Below are 14675 nucleotides of genomic sequence, written 5' to 3'. Positions count from 1 at the left end.
GAATTAATTAAGTTTAATCCAGCGATGGAATGTCCATTAAAACTCCATTTTCTGAGCTGTATTTTTAATATTTCAAATTTGCGTCTGAACGAGAAGAGTGCACTAACTAAATCTCATAAGGTGTGTGACTGGGCACTCTTGGCTGTGTCACAGCAAAGTTTCTTTTCTAAGTTCAGGTGTACCAGGTAACTATACCTATCTGTCCCAATCCTATTTCTGACCTCCCGATTGTCCTATGTTTGCCAGAACCCAACTTGTAGGGTTTTCAATCATATACATCTACAGGCCACACATACCCCTGGCTTGTTTACCTAGTAAATATGGTGGCAATCACCACGAGGTTTAGCGATTTGTTAAAGAGGCGTTTTGTAAACGTAAATTCCCATCACTTAGAACATTCAAAGACTACCAGACGGAAACAAAACCCTTGGAGACATTCAAGATGACAAATTTCTTCATTAACTGTGTCTTATCGCTAAACCTCTCTTGATCAGTCCTTTGTGTGTCTTCAAGCGTCTAACAAAACTGACGTCGAAGTTATACGTCGCAGGGTCACAAATGTCAGCAAAACAAGTAAGACCCCACCTTGAATAATCAGTCAAACTTTCCAAGTGTCTAACTGTGTACTCTTATCACTTTTCGCAGATGTTTTTGTACACAGGATTGATAGTGTGCCATTTTGACATTAGAAATTCGGCGCCTACTGGTCAGAATGGAACCAAACAAAGTTTTATAGATCGGTTTATGTCAGTATATAGGAAGAGATGTTTTTTCTGCTGAATGACCTTTAAGGAAACAACCTCTAGCAATATCTTAGTACGTACTGCTGCATATTCATTTATATGAGTGAATCGCATTGACCTTTAACATATATTTCGAGCAATATGAAGACATTGTGTACCAAACACTGGAAGGTGAATACTGAAACACATTTTTTCTACTCTTAAGTAGACATAAATGTGAAAAATAAATGGGTCGGCAGAATATGTCAGAATTGTAAAATTTAATATAAATGATAAATCGGTGGAATTACAAACACTAGCTTTTCCCCATTGCGATCACTGCAAGTGGAAATTTGCTCACGGAAATGAATAAGGAAACACACGAAAGTACAATGACTCCTTCTGAAGAGAGCAAGAAAAGAATAAAGGAACACTTTGACTTCCATATGTTCCTTATTTGTTCCATTAGTATTGTTTGTCCTATGATACAACTTGGTGAGACTTTAACGTGCAGGGTTATGCCTTTACGCCAGGTAGATCAGGTAATCTGACGTTACGTTGCCTTTACGCCAGGTAGATTATGTAATCTGACGTTACGATGCCACTGTATTCAGATTGTTGCCATACAACGACATGCTCTAATGTATATGCATACTCTTGAAAAAGTAGGAGAAACTGCGCTACTAATCCTGTGAAAAATATCTTTTGAACGCAACGTCATTTGTCTAAAGTACCATCTATCACCATCAGACCACTTTAGACCGTTATTGTTGACAATCGTATTGCATCGCACAGATGTGTTTGGGTCCAGCCGTTTTCTTTTACTTGACAAAGGCAATTGCACAAATGTCACGTCATGCACCAGTCATCTTTCACGAGCGATTACAAGGATGGTCATAAGGAAGTGCAAGTGTCGATGCACTTCCAAAACATTCATTATCATATCAACATTGAATGATATCTCCCAAACTAAGACGTATACAGTTCTTTGTCCTGACTGTACCTTTGATCTAAAAGTCTGACCTTCCAATTTTAAAAAAATGATCTTGTCATTCGGCTCTGTTAATATTAGAAACAATATGACGGTGTCAGTTGTTGATATGTTGGATCAATGTTCTCAAAAATACTTCACATCATGATCGTTGTTTTTCTCCCATGTTCTGGCGTGCCGGATAAATAGAAATAGTTCTGCATATGCGTCCGGAAGTCGTATGCCCAGGTTGTACATGCCCGAACTAAGTTCAACATGTTAACAACAGGGTCAGCACCTCTGCTAACGTGAAGAGGCGCCCGGTGGGATAGGATAGCCTAGCCTGACTGACTAGTATCCGTCGTATCCGACGATATGAGTCACTGGATTCTGTGATCCAGCCTATATCAACTTTACAGACCTCCACCCTGTAGCTTGGTTATTGTTGAGTGCACCTTCAACAAAATAACCCCCCAAAATCCGAAGTACCTTATTGTCTACATTTCTAAGACATGTATCATCAGCCTCAAGGAATGGGATAAAAATGCTGATTACGCAAAATCTACTCTGCCAGTTCTATATTTATGACATATTACAAAATGTGGAAATGTTACTGGTATTTCACCTTAGGACGCTCAACCTTGTCCTAAGTCAACCTTGGCTACACAACTTACGCAGTGACGTCGAGAGACAGTGTGATTCATCATCCATATTAGAAAGTTATTGCGCCACTGGTCCCGTCGATGTAGTCGTCGTAGCACAGGGCCAAGATGGGGGTATTCTGGCTCCAAGTCCAGCTTCTCGAAAATGATTACGAATGGTTCGCGCCGACAGTCTCTTCAAACCAGACACTGCAGCTGCAGCTGAAGCTGATTTTGTAGCAGTCAGTGGCGGCATAACGATAATTATTTATTTCATTTATTTATTTCAAGCATGCTAGTGGCCGTCTAAAGACAAAACAGACTTATTTAGGGAATGTCCCCGCATATGATTCCGCAGAAGTAAGTACATATTGCAAACCACTTTTCCAAGACATTTCAAATTTCCAAAAATGCGCATTCATTCCATGTACACAAAAAATTAAAGGATTAAAAATAGATACAATTGCATATATTAATGCCACCTATGCGTTTTTTTTCGAGAGTACATACACTCATTATGTTTATGCTTATTGTTTCATTGTATCTCCGAAAATTAAAAATGGTCTGGGGAGTGACCCTATATTATAGTTATCTCCCTTGGTTGCATTTTACTCCTGACTCCATCCCAGTACTGGACACCCTCGTTAATCTCCCCAGTATGTAAAGCGTCCCGCTTTCCGGAGCGGGTATGGTATAATGCAGCCGTTTTCTGGAAACTATCATTCACGACGCTTCAACCTAGATCTTCGAGTGTGAATCCCGGCTTTTCTTCTATGATCTGACTTGTGACTTATCTTCCAGACAAGTGCGGACTGGAATACCAGAAGGAACACCCCCATTTGCTGCCTATTTCGATCAGTGATTTGTGAATCAAGGAGCGGACACCGTGCACGTTTACGTCGTGTAGTGTGACAAGTACCGGGCATTCGTGAGTATAAAGCCTTGTTTAATATGACCCACTACGTCTGCCGTTCTTAACGCGATTTCTGCCTGTAGTGAATGCAAACCACCACAGGAGCATTTCAAAAGACTTTGTGAAATATTAATCGACATGGTAAAGTAATATCAATTTCACATTCTATTTCTACATGTCGTCTTTAAGATGCTTGGTATCAGTCAATCAACACGCAACTTCTACTACAACTACCGTTACAGTAGTATTTAATCCACCTCCACTATAACGCAGGCACTTTGACTACAATGAATAATGATCAAATGGGAGCCTACGAAGAACAATGTTTGATATCATTTTTAAAAGTGCAACATTAAAAAAAAATCCAAATCCTTTCTAAAAAAATTTTATTAAATGTTATTAAGCATTCGAAGAGACATATGTTTCCAAGATTACATTAAAACTGAAAAAAATACCTATCAACAAAAAGTTATTTTCTTAGAGAATTCGGGCACTTAACTATCAGTTAGACTACTCACATGATCACATACACTAGCGGCCTTTCCCGTTGTTCATTCTGCCACGTGATAAGAACCCGTTACAAATGCGAACGTATTTGGCTCAAAATAGTCTGACACGGATACGGAAATGTATTTTCACTCCACAAGGACAGTTATATCCAGTATTATCCTTTTATTGAACTGTAGACACGCAATATTCTTATAATTGTATCTGTAGATGTTTTCATAGAAATGCCTAGGTACATATATAACTCGGAGCACTCATAAATATCCCTGTCGCTCCATATGAATTAACTATTCGTACGTCACCAAAGGCCACTATCGTACATTAAGATCACTTTCGGTTCTCGAAAACCCAACTGAAGTAGATATGTCGATGGATATCAAAACGGTTATGTCCCTCTCTAATCTTACCTACGTCACCACAGGGACTATCTTGGCTCACGCTGGCTTTAAACAGACATCCTTTGCAGCTCATTAAATAATACATACGTGTCTCACCCATGCATAATGGGACGTGTAAACTGAATCAGACCATGAGAAAATACAGATCGGAAGGTTAAGATAACGTCTGTACCTCCACAGAAGTAAATCTTTCACGACACGTATTGATTGATCATTGACTGACCATGGAATGTTGGTCAAATACTGTGTGCCGTTGCATCCAGTTCCTGGTTTAACTGGGAACGCGGGTCGGGGGGTCGGAAGGATAACATCTACTAAAAGACCACTGTTCAGGGAATCATCACTGGTATGAACATATTTGATGCTAGCGTTTCAACTGCGGTTATCGAGGTCGTTAACGTTCTCATCGCGTTTACCTTGTACTACAATAAGTCAGCGGTCTCGAGTTGATATATCCGCAATATAAAGATCAGGATTCCTCAAGTATAAACTAAATGAGTGATATAAACGAAAGGATTACAACACTATATAGGTAATGAACATCCAATTGCTCTGTGATGGATGAATAGTTGCAAAACGTCTGATCCGGCGTTGTGAAATATTCACCCACATACTGTATTCTGGCTCCATTGCATGCCTCCCCATCATTCGACGTTTCTGTACGGTTTGGGATCACATGGCACGTCATGGCTGGTTGAAGCTCTAAACTGTTGTTTTCAATACATTTAAATATAATTTCACCACATTCTTTACGCTACGGCCCAGATCCAAGCTAGGACTTCGACAAGGTTCCCGTGGCGGGCAGTGTTAAACTGAAACATTATTGACAAGAATTGCACAATTTGAACAACTCCTGAAAAAAACTTTGCCTGTTGACCTGTTCCAATCTCCTTGACCATGGCTATTTTTTTCTACAAGTGGGCCAAATATATGAATGCATGGAACTAATGCACAGACAAATCTGTTTTATCAAATGCTGGCGAGCATGGGTGTTAATTTGGATTTATCCATCGACGTCAAGTGGGCCATATGTAGTCATCCTTCTGCAAGGCGTTTGCATGTATGCTTTCAGATCCTTTTCTTTGACGTCCTGTCTACACATCATTGTGTCAATCATCCGAATTCTGCGGGGACTCTACAAGAATGTGTCCGGTGCCACATTCATCTGATATGTCAGAGGGATTTATTTTGCGTAGGAAATACAATTATTTTTTTCACCCATTCGCTGTGTTATCCGTATATACAAGTGCGAAATACCAGTTTTGAAGGAGATGAATACATGCCAACCCAAAGGGAAAATTATCATCCTACTTTGGTAATCACACAGCACGATTTTCGTATTAACGTTCTGCTTTCCTTTTCCAATTTATTGCATTACATTAAAATACATATTACGTTACTAGCCATCTTTTGTAAAGAATTTGCATGGAAGTCATCAAGAAATATATATCTACATCTCCAGAAGCAATTTTGATTACACATTTTGCAGGTGTCTGAACCTCCTTGAGGTAAACATTAAAGTGTCACTGACAATGAAGTTGAATCATCTGGTATGAACCAAGTTGTGTGTTTTAAACTGTAGAGTAGGTTGTATGTGCATAGAAACAGTTGCAGGTAGTAGGTACACGTTGTCATCAATAGCAAAACCTGCATCCGGAGATTGGTACTGAGTATTGCCATTTGACATATGCAGTTGGTCGTAAAAGACGACGCTTGACATTAAGGGGCGTCAGACTTGCTGGGATGTGAAACTTTGACAGCACGTCCACTGACTGTGAGTTCGTACCGGTCTGATTCGACTATATGCAAACCGCAGCGTTATTGAATTGCGACGTTACACAAGAAGTAGAAAAAGGAAAAATAAACAGTAGTGCCACGTGTTGGTGAAGGTCAATGTGCTATGTGTGTTCAATATCAAGTGAAATTACTTGTCGGTGATGGTGTTTCTATGATAACTGATGTTCCAGTGTGGCCTTCTTAAGACCTTTAAAACTTCACCTTAAATATAGGTCCTGCCTCCAAGTTATACATTCAAACGTTAAAGCAAATACTAGACATTAGCAGAACCGTCAGGAAGATGCATTACTAACAAAATCAATAGAAGAATTCAAACTTTCTGCCCGGGGTGCTGGCTTGAATTACGGAAGGAGTTGCACATCCTTCAAGACATATAGCAATCTGATTGCCCTATTGATCTAATATCATGTGTCATGTGTCAGGAACTGAGTGAAAAACCTTTGCAGGAAAACAGACTATTTATCAAAATATTCTTAAATTCCATGTTATCATGCATCAAACTTGTCTGCCTCCCGAACATGGGAGAATAGATGTTAACGGGATCCACGTGGTGCTTAAATTGCATCATTTCAAGGGTGATGCCTTCTCTGGATCTTTATTTTCGTTACAAACTTTGTTTCTTAGATTAGATGTTTGTTTTATATCTACAGCGAGGTGGAATGCATCTTCTTTACTGGTCCGTGTCAGCATAAAGTTCTGAAACAAGCACGATGCAAGGAACCGTTTTTGACCCCAACTTGAACTGACATATCTAGCTGCCCAAACTTACTAAATACCACACGAAGGGGTATTTGTTTCCTTCGTCTTTATACAGTTTGTTTTATATATTAGTCGACTGAATCGGTTCAACATCTGTAGTAATTTTAATTTCGAAGAAGATTTGAGACCAATCGATGGTCCAGAGTGCGACACGAGGAAATATAAACGGGCCAATGTTTTCAGGTTGTTTTACATTCATACATCCCGAGGAATGAAATATTGATATTAATGTTAGGAAACCAAAACCATCCTTTTGGCTTGACTTGCTCTAAACGGAGTTGGAGTCAAATATGCATCGATTGCGATTTTCGTGTTCGCCACAAACATATTTGGGTTTCAGGAATCAGATAAATGGATTTTGTACTTTTTGGACTGCGTGAGTAAGTGAGTATGGTTTTAGCAATCTCTTAGCAATATCTCAATGAGGGATACCAGAAATGGGTTTCACACATTGTACCCATGTGGGGAATCGAACCATGGTCTTCAGAGTGAAGAGCGGACGCTTTAACCATTAGACTATCCCACCACCCCTATTCGACAAGGTGTGATCAACGTACCTCGGCGTAGTTCATCCTTTCTCAACGGCTGGTTTCGATTGTACCCAGGATGCCACGTGAGCAGTTTCGGCCGTTGTCCGTTATATTGATGGCTTGGAGAAATCATTGGTGCGGGAAATTTCGATGCCTCTCTGATTTTGCACAAACCTACTTCGCACTGAAAGACTAAGCCTTGTATTCAACAGAGATGGTTTTTAACGGTTTGGTGCATTGTTAAGTGTCACGGAATGAGATACTTCATTTAGTTCATATTATTATTTCCGGCAAAAGGTTCATTACACTAGTGCTGTCCACGATAACGACGTATATAACACGATTCCGAGGTGTTGGGGGTGGATTGGTGCAAGGCAAAATAGTGCATTCAAGAACACATTATGGCTGCAGCATACGTAACCACGATGAGAATTACATTGACATGGGAAGGTAACAATGTCAGGTTCCACAATATAATGAATCAGTGAGAAAGGGACAAATACTTCTGATTTACTAACGTGTAGTTCATCACATTTGACTTGGGCTTTATGTCACGGCATTATTACAGCTGTATAGTGACGAGTAATTCTTCACACACATATGTAGCCACTGCGCTACAAATTGGGGACCTCTGCTAAGGGAGATGTCCTCATGTCTTTATCCTTTATTCAGCAATATATGGACTGTACTCTGGCCGGAGTTTTAAGTGATTCATGAACACCTCTTTATTGATGATGCTAAGGTATTAAAACAAATGAGTCAAGGAAGAGTTCTTGAAATGTTTACTTCCGTTTCTTCCTGTCCACGTGTGTTAGGCACCCGACACATTATTGAAAGGGTATTACACTAGTCTGGGAAAACTGAACCAAAATGTCTCAAGAGCTTAAGTTCAAATATATTAGAATATACCATCTTCATGTCTTATATCTTTACGTCCACAGAATCTTAATCTTAATGTAGCATTCACGGTTCTATTTTATGTACGTGTTCATCTGTGGCATTGCATCTCAGTTTTAACGGTACAGGTGTCCTTGGTCTGAAAATGCAGGCAGTAATTAGACATACTTAATAATAGAAGCAATAAATTTGAAATGTTTTGTTTCCCATACATCAATATTGACCAGACAATCAAGTGATCAGAAACATGAGCATCGGTACACATCTGGGATAGGATACCCAGTTGTCCGTTTATTAACGACGTGCCGATATCGTTAGTCGCCTCTTACGACAATCATGAACTGCTGATAAACACTTCTAACATTGATCTTCACGGGGCTAATGCAAAATGCAGAGAAGGCTCTTCAATTCGGTGATTTCATTATGTTTGCATAGCATATTTTTAGAACAGAGAGATGCAAATATGAAATCCATCTGAAGCATTAACATGCCGTTTTTTATCTATAAGAAAAAGAAAAGGTTTTGATGCCTCAATTGCGAGGAATGTCTAAAATGGTTCTGTGAAAAAGATTCTTTTGATGGAGTTGTTTTTCAACATAATCCCATCCCAGGTCCTTACACCGAAGAAGCTACAATAGGCTTCATCACGATGGCGTGTCCACAGTTCTCACGAAGGGAAATGACGTCGTGATCATATATGTAATGTTTTCCAGACAACTCTTCTTCGCTTTCGGGAAAACGTGGAAGTCTGACAAGATTTTCTAAGAGAACAGCGCCACAGCCATACATTGCTGCCATGGCGAGCTGAGTTATTGCCTTCTACTGATGAGGAAACGTATGATGTTTCCTATGCTTTGACTGGTGTTCGGTCTCTAGCTCTTGTAGTGAGCCCAAAACTTAACCGTGGTTACAAATCACTGAATTAAATCTCACGAATCTCCTCTTTCCGACGTTCCCTCGAGAGATGAATATGTGCTGAAATGGAGCACTGTTTTCTGACAGGTAAATGTTCATCGCACCTGTAGCTTTTATCACAAGAGTCAGAAGCCTTGGAACCAAGCGTGTTGATCACGTAGCCCTTGTGTCTTTGTCCATTCCATAATTCCTATTCTCAACTACGAAGGATGTGTTCTAGATGTGGCTGTGTCACCTGTGGTCTGTTGCCTCTCAACCGCATTCATATCCTGTACCTGGGTTATACAAATGTACGCCCATTACGCACAAACTGTAGAGAATGGCCACAGAAAAATTCAACACGTATAGAGAGAAACGCAATACCATTCATTGTAACCACATGTACAACTTTGCTGAGTGTTCGGCTGTTTCTTTCAGAGTACTTACATGCACCATTTCACCATCACCCACCACATTCATTCCAGGATTTGAAGAAATTATCAAAACATATATTGTTACTTTCAGGACTCAAGTATTTCATGCAAGGACCCTCCCCCCCCCAAAAAAAAAAAAAAAACAAAAAAAAAAACAAACAAAAAACGAAAAAACAAAAACAAACAGATAACTAGGGGTCCACGAGAACCCTATGGTTTTTAGTCGAGTTAAAACCCTGAACGTAGAATGAAAAATCTTTGAATGTCTAACTCATCTCTGAGGCTTACTGTCCTCAAGTTAACAGTGGTAAAGGAAGGATGCACATTACAGGCCTTACACATAAGAATACTAGATGATAACAAATCTATCTTTGTTCTTCATCAGGCAACATCTCGTCAATTTAATGCCTCCAAACATACGCTCCCCTGGTGTGTAGAATGAAGGTAAACGCCATCATCAAGGAGATTTATCATTTAGAAAAAGAGATTCCCAGTGTAGTGTCCGGACCGAATGATTATTAATGTACATTAGTAACCGTCCGTATCATGTTCCAGCTTTCCTGTAACGATTGCCATTGGGTTGACCTTACCGCGTATGCCGGTGTACAGCTTACTAGAAGATTTAATCAGGATCGTTGTGTGGAATGCTTCAATGTGATTTGATTGGCACATTCCAGCAGAACAACCTTTCACTGATACTTTTTTGTAATAAAATTTCATATATTCTCGGCGACACATTATATCTTAGAAAAAAAGCTCAATTGCGCAGAACCATGATTGTTCTTGTTTCGATCTCGTTAGCAGACAGTGTATAGTTTCATGTACTTGTCATCCAGATACATTATTGCCCGTTGAAGGGAAGTTGGGTAGCCTAAAGTGTTCAGTTCCCCACATGGGTACAATGTGTGACATCCATTTCTTGTGTCTCCCGCCGTAGTATTGGTGAAATATTGTTAAACGCGGCGTAAACCCATGCTCACTCAATCACTATTATCAGTTGTGACCTTCCATTATTCCAGCATTATCACGGCGGGGGACAAAAGATATGGGCTTGAAATATTGTACCTATGTTGGGGATCGAACCGGATCTTCGGTCTGAGGAGCGACAGCTTTAATCACTCGGCTACCCCACCGCCCCTATTACCCTTTGTTATGGACATACGTGATCACTAGATGCAATGCCGTAAAATGAAATATTGTACCCATGTTGGGGATCGAACCGGATCTTCGGCCTGAGGAGCGACAGCTTTAATCACTCGGCTACCCCGCCGCCCCTATTACCCTTTGTTATGGACATACGTGATCACTAGATGCAATGCAGTAAAATGAAATATTGTACCCATGTTGGGGATCGAACCGGATCTTCGGCCTGAGGAGCGACAGCTTTAATCACTCGGCTACCCCGCCGCCCCTATTACCCTTTGTTATGGACATACGTGATCACTAGATGCAATGCAGTAAAATGAATCAACTCTGTGACACAGTGGCTTTGAAACTTCCGGTAGATGAACATGGGCGTGATGGCTTAACTCTGTCGCACGAGGGAGTGGCTTATCACGATCCACATCAATAAAATCAAAAGTGATTTGTGTAGTCCCATGGTGATTTTCCTAGGCTAGAGGTAACCATGATGGTCACATATAACACAGATGGACATGTAATATCATCGGTTACATTGTAAGTACATGACACATTGTACGGATTGTCCCTGTCATGTGTTCATTTCCCATCCATTCTGGAAACCCTATTTCATTATAGACACAACACGTATACCTTATGGTGTCACAGGTGTTTGTGTGTACAATCCAGTGCAACCACGTGGACATGATCAAGCCTCGATCACTCCGTTCTGAAAGCGGGCTTTAGAAACCATAAAGTAGGTACGCCTCTCCTGTTGATAGTCGCTCGTAAAACAAGCTGGCGTATCGATCTGAGAAATTGTGAATGATTCCAAATGACGACACTGGAGCAAGACACTTGCAGGATCCAGCGAGTGGCTGCCAGTCGCGTATGTTAATGCGACTAGCGTAAAGAGGCGTCTTAGCATAGTGTGTCTACTTTACGTAGGTTGTGGCAGGAGTTGTAACAGTCACTCTGCTGCATCGATGACAACACTGTAGAGGAGCGACGACAGCGGAGTCATACGTACCATTGTCACACTGCCTATTGGACTGACGTGAGTTTCAAACTTTACTACTTTTCGTTAACATGGTTGACACATACAGTCTTTGGACTTCACGGGACTTAATCATTACGTATTTCGTTATAATCATTGTCATTTGAAAATAATTTTCTTGTAAAAAATATTATGGTATTTTCATATTTTCATTCCGATATTAACATATTTGGTAGAAATATTTAGGTAGAGAAATTACAAATAACGTTTTTTTTTTCAAAAACGTATTTCTAAAATCAATTTGAATTTAGTTATGTTGTATTATTGTGGTATACTATGTAATGTAGAACTGCAGTTTTATGTAATTCGGTATTGATAGGTAAGGTGTGTGATATGTCAGAGTCATACGTGTGTCGTGATCATGGTCGGATTCTCTACAACGGATATTGCCACTTGGGGATTTGCCGTGACAGGCACGCGTGTCATGTGGCTTAAGCTCTGTGTTACTGTACTGACTTCCCATTTTCTGTAAACATAAAGCACTTAGAAGGTGATTCATATGGACATCGATACCTCTTGGTTCGTACATGTTGCATTCAGTCATTGTATTCGTAGCTTTTCAGTTTGTTCTATCCTATGACACGAGAATAATTGTCATCGCGAAGCGTTCCTTTGTAAGCACTTCCGTGATGGCGTTTAATGTCATGAGCATACACTCTGCTTAATGCATTTATCTTTTCTAATTATAGAAACAACGATCAAAAGACCCTTTGCGTTTGTTTGTTAAATGGCATTAAGTTCTTACCTTGAGAATAAAATCTAACATATGTAAGATGGTCCATAAATGTCTAGTAAAAATGTACGGCTGTTCGTGGTCAGATATTGAGGATGGACACATGGGGATTTGGTATAGTGGTTCAAGCTTTCACCAAACTCCCTTAGGACAGGTTTACATCCACTCAACGTTTCAATGTTTGTATCATACTTCTTCTATAGCTACAAATATGGACACATGTCTACGTGGAATTGTAAAATATTGCTTAAATGTATAATTCACTTACTCACTTTTCCTACATATATTTGTAAATCCCACAAGGCTAATTCACAAGTCATTCAATAAACACGATCTACTTCGGAGAAATCAATTCCTCTAATTAAATCTACACTATTAATGGAACACTAATCTTGACATGATATCTACAACAATAAGTGACAGTGTAATTTGGGTCGACTCTGCCAAGTGCTTCACCGTGACCATTAACTCTGGCGGATAAGCTTGAAGAGAGCCTGCCTGTCACAAAAGTTCTCGATATAGGAATGGAGCGAAAATGGTCGCCACTTAAAACCTTTTTGCAGCAATAACCCAGAAGGGGACACCAAGTATTTGCTTCACATATTGTGTTGACGGTGTGAATGAAAGTAACAATTAGAACCATGCATTAGGTTACAGGCAAAAGAAAGTATGAAAGTATATCGTTATTTTTTTACTCTTCGAAATACAAAACAACTGTAACTGTCCGAAGACGTATCATAGCTAAACATTCGTATGTGGAGGACATTTAATAACTTGATGCGTCAATTACAGAATGATGTCCGATGCTATTACCTTTTTAAACTTCGACCATGCGTCCCTGTTAAAAACTGACTCGCCTTTGCCTATGGTGATGACCGGTGCCACCATTGGGGCAGGATACGCTTAACTTTTAGCGAACACTTGGTATCGTCACTATCGGACAATGACACTTTACACATTGTCTGTCATAGTATTGCATAATGCCAATCACCGGATTGTATACTACAGATTCGATTTAATACAGATCAAAAGCATGAAGCTGTACTATAGCTAAAATGGCTTTTGAACACACAATCAAATGTTTGTTATACAGTCGGTATTGTACGACCGCATCTGCTTTTAGCAGAGACTTCTTATGATCGTAAAAAGAGTCAGCAAATGTTGAGCTGTACACAACATGAGGTAATAAGTATTATTAGTATTAACAATTCCTAATTGCGATCGTTTTAAGCTGAAAAGGTGCGTCATAGATTATCAGGGACAATTGCACGTTGTCCTTCTGGATTTCAAGAACTCACAAGCTACTCCTATACGTGATTGAAGCAGTATTCGAATTAAAGATCGATATGACGTTTTGATTGAGCAAACTTATGCCACGTACATAGTGATGTTTAGTCGCAATGGAGAATAACTGTAGCGCATTGACAAACCACAAACCACAAACACATACTTATGAGTCAAGCAATCGCTTGATGGAGAAAGATGAAAATATGATTGTGTTAACGCATTCATGATTGCAGCGCACACATGTTACTCTAGATATGATTCCGAAACCAATGAAGAATTTTTGTCTCTGCAATGTGCTCACGAAGACGTGTTCGTTACCTTTCGTCATCGCTTTATACATTTGTGCCAACCCCTGACGGCTTTGTTGACCAACAGCTCATATGGAAAGGCCGTGCTTACCTGGTGTTCACTGTACTAATCTGATTTCAATGGATTACATATTTATTGCAGTCAGCATTGTGTCATGTTATAGCAGATAAAGGGTCACCGTGACAGCCACGAACATTACGTGCGTGGGCAGGAAATGTGGTTTATAGCATTTCCCGTTCCGTGTAGTTTTAGTGATGTGTAACGGCTAGATTTCAGTATGTGTTATGTTGATATCACAGATCCAATACTAACGTGCGTCGTACTAGTAGACATTTAAAGATGGCACTTATGACCATCACCCAAGACGGCACCTCGGGGAGATATCGGCGTAGATAGGATAGATGGAATGGGCATGAGAGGTGTAAACAACAACACACGTGCACACATGTCACCATATATACCCCTGAAGATTCGGGTTGGGCCCATATGTGTGAGAGGCGAATAACGGGATCAGTGGTACTGATTCCGCTCATCGTATCCCAAGATCGATGCTCATGACATCAGTCAATGGATAGTCTCCCACACTCGACTGATGTTGTGTTGCTGGAATGTTGCTAAGTGCGACGTGAAACAACGATCAAAACCAAACAAAATCTCAGTTTATAAGTGTGATAATCTTGTCAGCGACATGAAACCCATGCTTCACTT

This window comes from Haliotis asinina, chromosome 3 (assembly GCF_037392515.1).
Source record: "Haliotis asinina isolate JCU_RB_2024 chromosome 3, JCU_Hal_asi_v2, whole genome shotgun sequence".
Classification (NCBI taxonomy): Eukaryota; Metazoa; Mollusca; class Gastropoda; order Lepetellida; family Haliotidae; genus Haliotis; species Haliotis asinina.
This window is presented reverse-complemented; position numbering follows the sequence as displayed.